General features: G+C 39.3%; 1 pseudogene; it reads left to right on the top strand.

Moving 5' to 3' along the window:
* Positions 1-11,924: 11,924 nt before the first annotated feature.
* On the top strand, positions 11,925-12,379 carry LOC110286040 (annotated as a pseudogene).
* Positions 12,380-13,641: the final 1,262 nt, after the last annotated feature.

The following is a 13,641-nucleotide window of genomic DNA, read 5'->3' as shown; positions in this document are numbered from 1 at the left end:
GAGAGAGAGAGAGGGGGGGGGTGTTAAAATAATAAGATATATTGTCTGTGTGTCAGTTACTTTAAAGAGAATGTATCTACATTGATAAACTCAAATGGCTTTGGTGATATGGGCTTGAATTTGGTGTAACTACCTTCAAAACTTCTAACAAGTGTGGTTGGTACTTCTGCCTATAATCCCAGGATTTTGGAGGCTGGGGCAGAGGAATGCCCATGAACTCAGGTCCATTCTGGCCAGCTCTTTCTATAGAACAATGTTCGGTTTCAAAAAAAAACATCAACCAAAAATAGTTAACAACCAATTAATATTCACCTAAGGGACCAACAGTTATTGGAAGGGAGGGAATGTCCAAGCAAGTGATTCCAAATGATGGGCAGAATTCAGAAGAGATTTTGCAGAAGCCTGCCAACTTAAGCCAAATAATTAATTCTGAATATTTTAGATCCTCTGACATGCTAAAGAATTGTTTCAATCACTTTGATTTAAAAATAATTACTAAACAATCATAAATTCTAGAATGTAACACTTCTCTTGCCAAGAAATTATTTCATTTTTGCTTCACCTGTATTCCATTGATTGGAATGAGAATGGCTTTATTAAAAAAAATCCCCAAATTGAATTCTCTCTGCATGTTTCCTCACTAAATTTCATATTTCTTTGCGGGGGGAGGACAAAACAACCTTCCTAATTTATTTATTCTCTAGTATTCTGGAAGTCTGCATCAAAACCACAAAATGCTGGGTTCACTATTCACAGGATAGTAGGGACTGACTGATTGTCCCAACATTTTCCTTAAATAGCATAGCTGGCCTAGAATATTCATCTGTTTCTGTGTTCCCGGAAGTGGTTAATTTTCAAGGGAGACATGCAACCGCGTATGCACTCCGACTCGGGCTCTCAGAGAGGAACTCTGGCAGGACTTCAGTGGCTATGGCCCTTTTGTTCACAGGTCTCTGCTTCTTCATCCAGAGAAACTCTTTCTCTAAGTGTGTTCATTGCCTGTTGTTCTAGGAGGGCAGATCTCGAGGCCTGCAATCTTCAGGAGTACCCAATAAGAGGAAAGGTCAAGGGGACATGTTTGTAAAACAGGAGGAAGAAGGGCTTTCTAGGAGAGGAGTAGGGAAGATGCTTGATGCACTCTGGTTACTGGCTCTATGCAGGGGACTGCTGGAGTGTGGATACCTTTTTCTGTACATCTCACTGAGTATGTTAAGTTTCAGCCTCTCCTGGTGACCCTCAGGTTGGGGCCAGAGAGACTGGTCAGTTAACCTCCATCCACCTGGGATCTTAGGAGGTCAGTACCAAGAAAAGGAAATCTACGAATATATAGAATATAAATTTATATTATATATTATATATGTTTTGTAGAATATAATATAGTATATAGTGTATATATATGTGTGTTTAATATATTGCATATATGTGCATAATATATTGCATATATATGTATATATATATATATATATATATATATATGAAGATGAAAAATCAAAACCGTAGGAACTTTTTAATTGAAAAATTAGAAGAGGGACATTATATACTACGCAATCATTAAACGGGATCTTAGGGGATCTCGAACTTGTTTGTGATAGCTGGTTCAAATGCTTTGTGATGGTTGACCCCTAAACAATGCATCTGACTGCTTCCCAATGAGAATATTTCACCAGCTGGTTTACCGTTTTAAGCTTCCATAGGTTGCACACTGCCTCGCACCTTGCTCTCTCTGTTTGAGTGTCTTGACTACTGTCCTATACAACAAAGAGTGGGCGACTCAACCTGTGAATGGCTTGTATTAGGTCGAGGCTGTCCTCTCTCTCTGATTTACTCAACCAGGTACCAAGAGACAATCAGGTGGTTTCCAGAGTGACTTTAATAACTATTGTGCCACAGGCATAAAATCCTCCTGTTTTAATCATAGTATAGTTGAGTTTTGACACAAAATTTCAAATCAAATGCCATGCATTTTCTACCTACTCAAAGTCTGGCATGGCCACAGTAGCAAGATTCTGATTTCTGTGGTGATAAACGCTTAGGAAAATTTGTTAAAGGGAAGAAGGGTGGGATAGAAGCTTTACTTAAACTTTTTACAGTAAGCATCAGTCTCTTGTACTAGGAGAAGGTTAACCTCTTTTATATCAAAGTAGTTATACAAGTCCCTCACCTCTGTCTCCTGTTCAGCTGGAAGACTTGAAATGTTTTTCCTCTTTTTAAAGTTATCTCTTTTATTTTTAACGTTATAATACAGTTACATCATTCCATCCTTTCCTTTCCTCCCTCCAGTCTCTCCCATATACCCCTCCTTGCTCTCCTTCAGATCCATAGCCTCTTGGTTTTTCTCTAATTTTTCTTATATACACAAATATGTGTGTATATATGTCTATGTGTATATTTATGTGTATATGTAGATATGCATATTCCCATAGCCCCAGAACTGGCAGGCAGTGTGCAGCAGCGGCAGTGGTGGGGTGGGCAGTGTGCAGCAGCGGCAGTGTGGGGAAGACTGACTTGCAAACACTAAGCATGGTCTTCATCACTGAGCCATGTCTCTATATCCCCAGCCCCTACATGCAGAATTATCTTTGGTAGAGCAGTGACTGCCAGCCCCATGCTCATATACACTATTAAAAAAAAAATCCACATTTAAAAAAAAAAAAAAAAGAAACCTCTAAACTGGGGGAAAGACAAGAAACATGGCTAAGTATAACTCAATATTACATTCTACAGTATTTTACAACTTTCTCCTCATGGGCAAAAAGAAAAAAAAAACTTGTTAAAAGAATCTTATATTGAAAGCTTTCACATATCTGTGACACTCTGAAGTTCAAATCAAAAGCAGATGAGAGTCTGATGGAACCATGAGGGGTTTCACTGTTTGGGGAAGATTTCTTCAAGCAATCACTATGTCAAATAGCACAGTGTTTCTCTCTCTCTCTCTCTCTCTCTCTCTCTCTCTCTCTCTCTCTCTCCCCCTCCCCCTCTCCCTCTCCCTCCTTCCTATGATGAAGATCAGAGTTCCAAACCTATTAACAAAGTTTAAGAGACTATGTGTCCCTGGTCTTGCCACAATTATTCACACAGATTACAGAACTGGAAGAACAGGGGAACCCAAACATGTCCAGTCACCTGCTCCTTGTGCATGGCAATGCTAGCTAGGTTCTGTTGTGGAAGCCATGAGTGTCAGTATGTGTTGTCTGTCCCATGTACTGAGAACTATGCGTAAAACCTACACCCAGAGGAGATGCTGTTTGCCTTGTTAACAAGCTTGCTGTGGTTAAACATTATACAGCAGTTGAAGAGAAACCATTTGAGCAGATTACGATGACGACGTATTTCTCCACACGCCCGAGCAAACAACCTGAGAGAAGAGTGCCCTGTTGATTCTGATCACTTTCATGGGATTCATTCATGCTTTCTTGTTCTCCAGCACATGAGCAGAACATTGCCGATAGCAAGGACACTTTGTGGAGGGAACGTGTTTTCTTTTCGCTTCATCATTTGCCTTTCTACTTAGAGAGAGGCTTTATATACCCTGGACTGGCATCAATCGTCTTGGACTCCAGATTCTGCTTCCATCTCCCAAGTCCTGGGATTGGCATGTGTCACTAAGCTTGACTGATGTGGGAGAGTTCTTTATTCATGTTGGGCAGGAAGTAGAGAGATAGGAAGCAGTCAGGGATAATGTACCACCAAGAATCTATCCCCAGTGGTCCAGTTCTTTCAGTTAGACCCCACACTGTAGGTTTCTCCAGCCTCCCAAAATAGTTCCCACCAGCTGGGGATCAAGTATTCAAAACATGGACCTGATGGAGACATTTCATAGCAAATGAAGAACAGATGAACACACAGTATTCTGAATATTGCCGTCCTTTCTTTTCTATTCTTATTCAGGCTTGATATGCTTGGTGGCTAAACCATAAATGACTAGTTCACTAACTAGTTCATTTAGGATAGTCACATTAATACAAAAGACACACATCACTCAAACCTGATAATGTTAGAATGTTCTTAGGTCTTAGTTTCTCCTCTGTTAGGATGACAAAATACTCTGCCAGAGACAACTTAATGGGAAAAGGGTTTATTGTGGCTTTCAGCTCTAAAGGGGGGAGTATATTTATCAGGAAAGACACAGGAGCTGACACAAAAGGCATGGTGATGGGAAAGACAGCGTGCTGGTCATTATGCTCAGAAAGCCAAGCGTGGAACAGGCTACACAGCATGAAGTCTGCCCACACTGACCCCCTTCCTAAAGGTCTCACAGGTTCCCCAAACAGCACTGGGATGAAGTATTCAGGTGAGCCTATGGAGGCATTCACATTCAAACAACAACACATCTTAAACCTGCATACTGGAACTCTTTCGAAGGAAGACAGTACCAGCCTGTGTAGATCGCTGCAGAGAATCACATGCTTTGAACGCCATACAGAAGTTCTCTTGACACCAGTTAGCTCAGCTTCTACTCAGTTGGCACTGTGGACTGATATGTAGGCCAATGTGCTGAGTGTTAATTAGTTCTCAAAGAACCATGACCCAAAAGTGCATAGTGTATAACTTATAAAAGCATCTCACACTAAAAGCACATGTAAGAAAGATAATATGTATATGTATATGTGTGCCAAAAAAAGCCACATGTATGTTTGTCTGTGTTCAAAACAAACCAAGAGAGCTTCCAGGAGAGCTGCAGAGGGATACTTTGAGCTTTAGTTTCACATTATAAACAAGAGGATAACTTAACTGTGAATTACTGTTTAACTGCCGCACAAGTCTAAGACTCTATTCGTACACGGCTGTTATGTCAGAATAACATTGAAACGTCATCTTGTAATAGATGCACGCCCTGTAGTGTTAATACAAAAGTAACTATGAAGCACTTTAGCTGTGTGCAGTGTGTTCAGTTTGCCTGTAATGATCCTAAATGCTAAATTAAACAGATTCCTATTTAAAGAAGCAGAGAATGAAATCTATATCTGACAGGGCTACAAAAATCTAGGTGCTACTGGTAGGGAGAGCAGTGGGGCCCTTTTTGTGAAACACAGCTTGGCAGATGCTTTAGATGAAAATGGTCTTTCTTTCCCATAATACTCTGATTTCTAGAAATTTATCTTAAGAACAGAACTGTAGCTATGTAAAAGTTTATTTTCAGTGGCATAATTGCAAAACCTATAAACGGATTAAACGTACAACAGAGCAGATATGTGTAGGCGATGTGTGTACGTCCCTGAAACTCTGCAATCATTAAAATAATATGGAGAAATGATCAAGATTTTTCCATGTGAGAACATTAGAACCTAGCATGTTATAAAGCATACATGATCCTACGGGAATGTTGAATACCTAGTCTAACTCTACATGGCCTATCTGGAAGACAGGATTATGGGACTTACTTCATCCCTTTTTATTCTTTCCTTCTCAATCATGTAATATATTATACACTCTGAAGGGAGAGCAGGAACATGGGTTTTCCATAAGAACTATGAAGCTTGGTGAGTTATGTTCCAACTGGGAAACTCACTGACAAAAATCCTCCACCTACTAAGCTCATCTTACTTTCCAGTAAGAAATATGAAACAGAATAACTGTCAGGGGGGTGGGGAGACAGAGAAGAGGATCAGGGCTTGTAGAAAGCATGACAGGACATGTCAATTTTACCGACATAATAAAATGGAGTATATTTAACAATCCAAAGCACGGAGAGGAGCTAGGCTGAGAAACAAATCACAGCTATATCTTAATAATCACTCTCACTTCCCCCCTCCTATCTTGGCTCCATGTTTACGTTCTGGTGAACTGAAAGAAAACAACAGTTACGTGAATACATCAAACCATTTGAGCAGGACATGATCTTTAGCTTAGACAGCTCCATTTATGAGGCAAACCTTGCCCTTCTCCTGTGTAGAGAGTGAAACTTTTAGACAGCCTGACTTGCCACCTTACTGGCTAGGAGATTGAATTTCATAGCTAATGTAAACAGAAAGCTGGAGACAGCAAAGAGGATGGAACATATTTACTCGGGGATTCTGTACATTTCACAGTTTTTCCCTTCCGTCTCAATCATTTTTTGATCAAGGAGTGCCAAGTGCTCTCACGTCCTCACACTTAAATGGCCTATGGTAGAAAGTGTTTAAAAGAAACAAATGTACCAGCAACTCCAACATACTCTGGGTGTGGCTGTGGTCTATTACCAGTGAAACTGGGAAACAAGTCTCTCTCTCTCTCTCTCTCTCTCTCTCTCTCTCTCTCTCTCTCTCTCTCTCTCTCTCTCAACATAGTTCCACTTCATTTGACAGCTTGCCCTTTTCTACTGACATCATGTCTTTCTTTTTTTCTTTATTTCGTCCTTCCTTCTTTCCTTTTCTTTCTTTCTTTCTTTCTTTCTTTCTTTCTTTCTTTCTTTCTTTCTTTCTCTGTTTTTTTCCTTCTTAAATTGCCCCACACAACAAGAGTAACTCACAGGAGGTGAACAAGGAAGACACAGAAACTCATTTATCATAAACCAAAGCTAAAGAAGGACCTAATGCTTCATATTTATATGCTACACGTCCTCTACCAAAGACCACAGACAACCCCCCCTCCTCGTAGCTTGAATGATACCAATAGACAGAATGCACACGTTGACCTAATGCCTTCCTTGCAAGTTCTTGGAAACACTGAAGAGAATTAATCATTGATGCCAGTACTCCCTCCATCCATTTTCTTATTCTACTCAGAATGACCCTCTCTTGACTTTAAGACCATTATAGGAAACAAACATATTGCCTCTAAGAAATTAAATATTGCCTTGGCAACTATTTTGAAAAGCTATTTGATTAATCAATAGTCATGCTGCCAAAACAAAAGCATCTTGGGAACTACTGGTTTTCAACACACCTGATTTAATCTAATTGGTTGACCTGACTTTATCCATAAAAATTTTTAGTATGAGCATTACTGCAAGAAATAGCACCTTTAGTACCCCCTCTAAACTCAAAGTAATGAGCACCTGAGATAATGGTTGACAGTGAGAACTATGACTGAAATCATAATGAGACCACTCCACAGAGATAAGATCTCTTAATGGTCTCTAATATGGTAGAGTCTCCCCTCTTGTTGACTGCGACATTTATAACATGGCAATCGTCTGGTATAACATCAACTGGAGTTTCCTTGGAGAATACAATAAGTTCCATTTCCTTTTGCACTATATATGCTTTAAAAAACAATGAGAGGTACCAGTGTTTGGACAAGGACAATGAGTGGACAGAGTTATGATCTTAACACCTATCAACTTTGATAGGTGTCATCGTATCTAGGACCATGTATTCTTGTCTTTTCTTGCTAACAAGAAGAGACCAAGAGGGAAGATGCAGTTGGCATCTTTGGGTCACTGTGCTGCCTAGTACAACAGGCAAGCTAGGTAGACAAATTCCCTTCTCACTAAGGAAGTTGTATAGCAGTTCCACAAGGTTAGATCCAACTTCTCTTCTAAGCTTGATACAGTCACAGTATAATAAGGTCTTCAACCATCTTCTCTATTTTCCTTTCTGGTAATCTGGTACCAACACCTGTGTAAATTTTAACAAATGACCAAGATCCAATGTTTAGAGGTCTTTTCCCTCTTATTGTCCAAGTCTGTGGTTGTATAAGACCATCGGGCCTAAAGATAACAGATTTTTCAATATTTACAGGCCTTGTAGTTTCATGAATAGAAAAAATGTTCATCAATAAAAGACATAGTAACACCATATAGTGTTTTTCCCAACATATTCCTTCTGAGTCTATCTATGGCTTCTACTGTACAGCCATCTAAGTGAGTATATTCAAGCCTTAGTTATTGATTCCTAGAATAGTTACCATAACCTTGTCATTAAAATAATGGCTTTCTTCTGTTATTGATTTCATTTTCATAGGTTGACTTATCCCAATCACTGTACTTGACTTTTGAAACTTGTCAATCATAGACAAACCATGAGCAGCATCACTTTTTATAAAGAGGAAACTCATTAGTCTTGGATAGGGAAGCTTCATTGTGAAAAGGTCACGAGCTAAGGTCTCACTATTAGTGGTTATATCCATTTCATTAGCTTAAGTATTCATGATGACCTTGTCATGTCAAATTAAGAGTCTTAATCTTCAATCTAGTTTTTGAGTACTACTTTGGCTCTCCTCAGAGCAACAATATTAAAACAGTAAGGATCTGAGCAGAGCGCAAGCACACTCAGATCAATCAGGACTCTTGCATACTTGATGGCTGTAGTTCTCAGAAATACAAGCAAGAATCCCACCCTTAAGCAGTGCCAACTGAAAGGTTAAAGGATCTGGGATTCCTCTGTAGAACAGAGATGGTCATGAGGGAGGCCACCAAGGACTGGTCCACCAAGGGCAAAGGCAGCTACTAGAGCAGAATTCCTAGAAACCTCAGCAAGGAACAATACTTTCACTTGTATGCAGTAAACTAGGATGCTTGCAATAACAGATGCTTGTGGGTTGTTGTCAACTTATGAGGCAGAAGGCCAACTAGAACTCAGGCATCTAAGTCTAGAATAGACATGTGGACAGACATCATCTGTGCTATCTGAGAGATGTGAGAAAATCCCGAGGAAGTCCGATACAGAGACACCATCAAAGTATAACCATTTCCCATATTCATAGAGTATGTTGCTACACCAGTGTTCATCTGGCTTATGATAAGTTCTGCTTCCAGTGCTCAACTTCCATGTCTAAATGAGTCAACAATATACTCTTAACAGTAGTGTTTGTCATATAAGCAGGAACTGTGATAATAAGAGTCTGGTTATCGCCTTGCCCAAGGATACCACTGTCAAACCCAAGATCTCTAAAGTCAGCAGCTCGATACATCCTATGGTGATACTCACAACTTCTGGCTCATACCCTTTCCTGTAGTTACGGGACCTTGAATGCAAGTTTCCCCATCCTTGGGGGGAAAGAACATGGTCTCCTTTTTTAGGAGAGTTAAACCCATCCTGGATTATAAATGCCATGAGAGCCAGTACCCAAGAACCCACCTGAAACAAATAGCCTACTGAGAATAATACACCAATGGCCTGACCAAGCAGGTGCTGTAACTCTGGGCAGAAAGCATTACACCATGATTCATAATCGAGGCTTACAACAAACGAGCAATCTTGTGTTACTCTCATGGAGATCGTGTCTAAATTGTGAGATGGCTGAGTAGATGAACTTTTCACAGGATGTGACCTGGGAGGGCATACTGTGTTTCTTGAGATTGAGCTCAGCCAGCACTTGATAAAGATGTATTGACTGTGACTGCCTAGGAGAATTCCTTCCTTTTACTTTAAGCTCTATTTCTTTAGGAACCAAAACTATTATTAGGTCTTGCTAATTAAGAACCCCTGTACTAAATGGTTTTACTTTCTCTCTGATATTGTCTAGGTTACCTGCCAACAAGGCTGGAATTAACCCCTAGACACCTCCTTTAGAGTCAATGTGATACAGTCTCTGGCTATGCTTCTTTCTATAGGCTTCAGAATTAGTCTCAAAGGTCCACTTACTTCCATCTTCTATGATGGCTTTATCTGTAACAATATCCCTCATACTGGAGTTGATTCACAGCAGCAAGCAGCTGAACATGCCTAAAGGCTTCATAGAGTAGCAGCCCCCCTCCTTGGTCACTTGCCAACTGACTTGCTACTCTCAGTTCTCTCAAGCAAGTTAGCTTCAACTACACTGGAGGCCACTTGGAGTGTTCCCTAATGCACGCCTGACGTGTTCTGCATGGAAAGCATGCAATACATTTCTCTAACAGCTCAGAATCCAGCAGTATCTGTGACCTCCCAACACACTCAATCTAACTCTAACTGCTGTTTACCTCCAGCTTCAACGGGAATTTCAGGGGAGAAAAGGACTTAGACACTGAGAATAATTCCAAGTTCATTTGTGGATAAGACGCTGAGAAGTTATCTGTAATATTAAGAAAAGCAAGTAAAGCTAACCCGATGGCACCTGGGGACAAGGACTTGACACAAAGTTCTTGTTATCATCTACTAGCAGCGCAACTCCATCCAGTATGGAAATCAGTGTTTGCACTCTTTCTATCAAGCTTACTTGTGAAGTAGAGCCTCTCTGAAACTAGCTATAACAACATGAACTCTATGACAGAAAGTGTTGGCGGTGGCTTGGAAGCAGTGATAGGTAATTAAGCAGGATCAGTCATTGCAATGAGCAATCGCATGAAAATGTTCAAGCAATGGAAACAACCCGATAATCCTTGACTTCTTGATCTGAGAAGGATACAGCTTGAACGCATAGTTGGGAGTGCTAAATGTTTTTCTAAGATGCGTCTTGTGAATCTGTTCTGGAGAATGGACGGAATCTCTGCTGTGACTTTGGCTATTAGGTTAGAAAGGGGGGAGGGAGAGGCGGAGGAGATAAAGAAGAGGAGGAGGAGGAGGAGAAAGAGGAGGAGGAGGAGGAGATTGCAACTCAAAACCAATGGTTTCTGGAAGTAAACAAGGATTCTAAAGTACTGTGCTAGAGTACTTCTAAAGAGCTTGCAAGCTTAACCCTGACTGAAATCAGCCATGTTCTTCTAGTCCCACACAGCAACATCTTCTGTGGCCATAAAATGTTTATGCCTCCTTCATTTTTCTTTCTCTTCAATGAATGAACAAACTACACTCTATCACCTGAAAGACCCTGAGCAGAAAGCAGCAGATGACAAGGCCTGTGGTGGAAGACACAGAAAGTATACAAAAAGTTAAGCTCCGAGGGAAGAAAGAAGCAACCTCACTTTAAAAGAAAGGCAGCTTAGGCTGATTTCTCATGTCTTTTAATTCCTTGAACTCTAGTCTGGAAATAGTTGAACCTTGACCTCAGCTGAGGTGGGCATGCGCACACAGGTGGCCTAACTCCTAATTATTTCATGCCTAGTAAGGGGCACAGGTGTCAAGGTCTTAAGGATTCTAGTCTTTCATTTGACCTTTTTCTCACTCTTTCTTTTAAACTAAGCATCAACTGCTTTCTTAGCCCACAGTGATGTCTCTGGCTCCCTTTGCCTTACACTATAGTGTAACAAACTTTAAGCTGTTGGTTGTTTTGATTTGTGGAAGCAGCTGTTGCTTTAAAGCTTTTCATGTTCCCTGAGACCTTGGTTCTAAATCTTTGCTGTTTATTGTATCATATGTATTTACTATAGAGACACAGAAAATGTCAGACGATATGATATGCTAACAATGATAAAAACAAGATAAAAATTAAAACATATCCAGACACAACTATGCATTTTTTTTATTTTGAGCCCAGAGACTATCTATGTAGTGTACAATTTCATATATAATAAAATATAAAATATTGATAATAATGACTTTAAAACTTTAATTATGAATGTTTCAGATTTTAGTGCACCCCATTGATTTGGATTTTGACTGACTCAGACTCCGTAATTCTGAAATGGCACAGATATTTATTACTTCATTTGAAGTAATTATCTCTCAATCTGGTGAATTTCTTAAAGCAAAAATAATAAAGATTAAAATTGTTTGAGTAGTCTGAATAAAACGATAACTATTCCTTCAGGGTAACTATTGATGGACACTGTTATATCAATAGAAATCAAAAGAAAAAAAAATAAGCTTTAACAAAAAGCCATGAACACTACAGAAAGTATGGTTCATAAAGAAAATTTTATGCCTATAAGCAATTGTTTTACCAATAATTTATGCTGGAAAAAAATCGTTGAAAATGAACACTGTTGGGGCTGGAGAGATGGGTCAGCAGTTAAGAGTACTGACTGCTCTTCCTGAGGTCCTGAGTTCAAGTCCCAGCAACCACATGGTGGCTCACAACCATCTGTAATGGGATCGGATGTCCTCTTCTGGTGTGTCGGAAGGCAGCTACAGTGTACTTACACATAATAAATAAATAAATAAATTTATTTTTTAAAAATGACCACTATTGCCCTTTTTGCCAAGATGGCAACGAAAGCAAAGAAGGAAGCTCCTGCCCCTCCCAAAGCTGAACCCAAAGCCAAAGCCAAAACCAAGGCCTTGAAAGCTAAGAAGACAGCGCTGAAAGGCATCCACAGCCACAAAAAGAAGGTCCGCTCATCACCCACCCTCCGGAGGCCCAAGACCCTGCAGCTCTGGAGGCAGCCCAAATATCCTCCAAAGACTGCACCCAGGAGAAACAAGCTTGACCACTATGCTATCATCAATCCCACTGACCACCGAGTCAGCCATGAAGACGATAGAGGACAACACCACGCTCGTGTTCATTGTGGATGTCGAGGCCAACAAGCACCAAATCAAAGAGTCCGTGAAGAATCTCTGGGACAGTGATGTGGCCTGATGGAGAGAAGATGGCGCACGCTCACTTGGCTCCTGATTATGATGCTCTGGATGTTACCAATAAGATTAGGATCATCTAAACTGAGTTCAGCTGGCTAATTCTAAATATACACTTTTATTTCACCAAAAATTAAAAAAAAAAAAAGAAAATGAACACTGTTGTATATGCCTTCCATATATTAATTTTTTATTGATATGCTACTACTCACTAATATTTATATCTTGGTTTACAAAAGATATTACTATTGAAGAATCAAGAAAAATAGGTATTTTTAAAAATTAATAACTCAGGGATAAGTAGATCTCTTAATTTCTTTTTATTATTATTATTTTTTCTCTTTCTTACACTCCAGATTTTATTCCCCTCCCAGTCCACCCTAAGACTTAGCTATGTTTTAAAATATACTCATTTGTGGATTATATGTTATTGATTTAATTTCAATATCTTTTATTTTAAACCAGAAGGAGTACAAAGATATGTCTTCGTTATTTAATATATACCTGGACAAATTTTTTCACAGTTCATTTCTTCTACCACAAACTCCATATCCATGATTATTAATTATCCATTAATTATTAAACATTAAATGTTTGTCATTATAGTATAAATAAGACTGTCCGTAATAATTGGTTCCAAACTACTTTTAATCCAGTCATTTATTTTCAAATAAATGATTTTCAAACTGACATATAAAAACTCACCATATTTCACCATAAAATCAGTACACTACTCCATAGCATAGTTGGTTGTAGGTTATTAATCATCTTCTTCTTGATTGACTATTGGCACGCAAGTTTGCACTCTTTTAAACAATGCAGTTTCAAACATTCTAATATATACCTTTGAGTATATGCACAGGCTTTTGCTAATATGGGTTTTTTACTTTAATATGTGAATGTATGGTGCAAATTACCTCTCAGTAGTCACTGTCTTAAGTGTATCCGTGATACCAGTGTCAGAGAAGGTCCACGTGTATCCCTGAAATGAGTGTCTGTCAGAGAAGGATGTAGTCCCATACCGTTTCCACCAGATGTTACTAATCATCAGATTTCAACAGAACACTATTGCAATTGTTCATTGAACATGGCAATGTTCAGGGGCCTTCAATTTGCTTTCTGGAGCTATTCATGAAGTTAACTTTATCTGCTGCGTATTCCACGCCTTTTCACTCATCTTTCCTGCCTTATTTTCTAGAGTTAAAAATCTTTTTAATATCTATGACAGCTACTGGTATCCACACTAGTATTCTAAGTAAGACAGCTTCCTGGAAGACGTTTTTTTTTTTTTTTTTTTTTGGTTTTTCGAGACAGGGTTTCTCTGTATAGCCCTGGCTGTCCTGGA

Source organism: Mus caroli, chromosome 19 (genome assembly GCF_900094665.2).
Source record: "Mus caroli chromosome 19, CAROLI_EIJ_v1.1, whole genome shotgun sequence".
NCBI lineage: Eukaryota > Metazoa > Chordata > Mammalia > Rodentia > Muridae > Mus > Mus caroli.
Note: the sequence above shows the minus strand (reverse complement) of the source record. Positions and strands in the feature narration are given on the sequence as shown.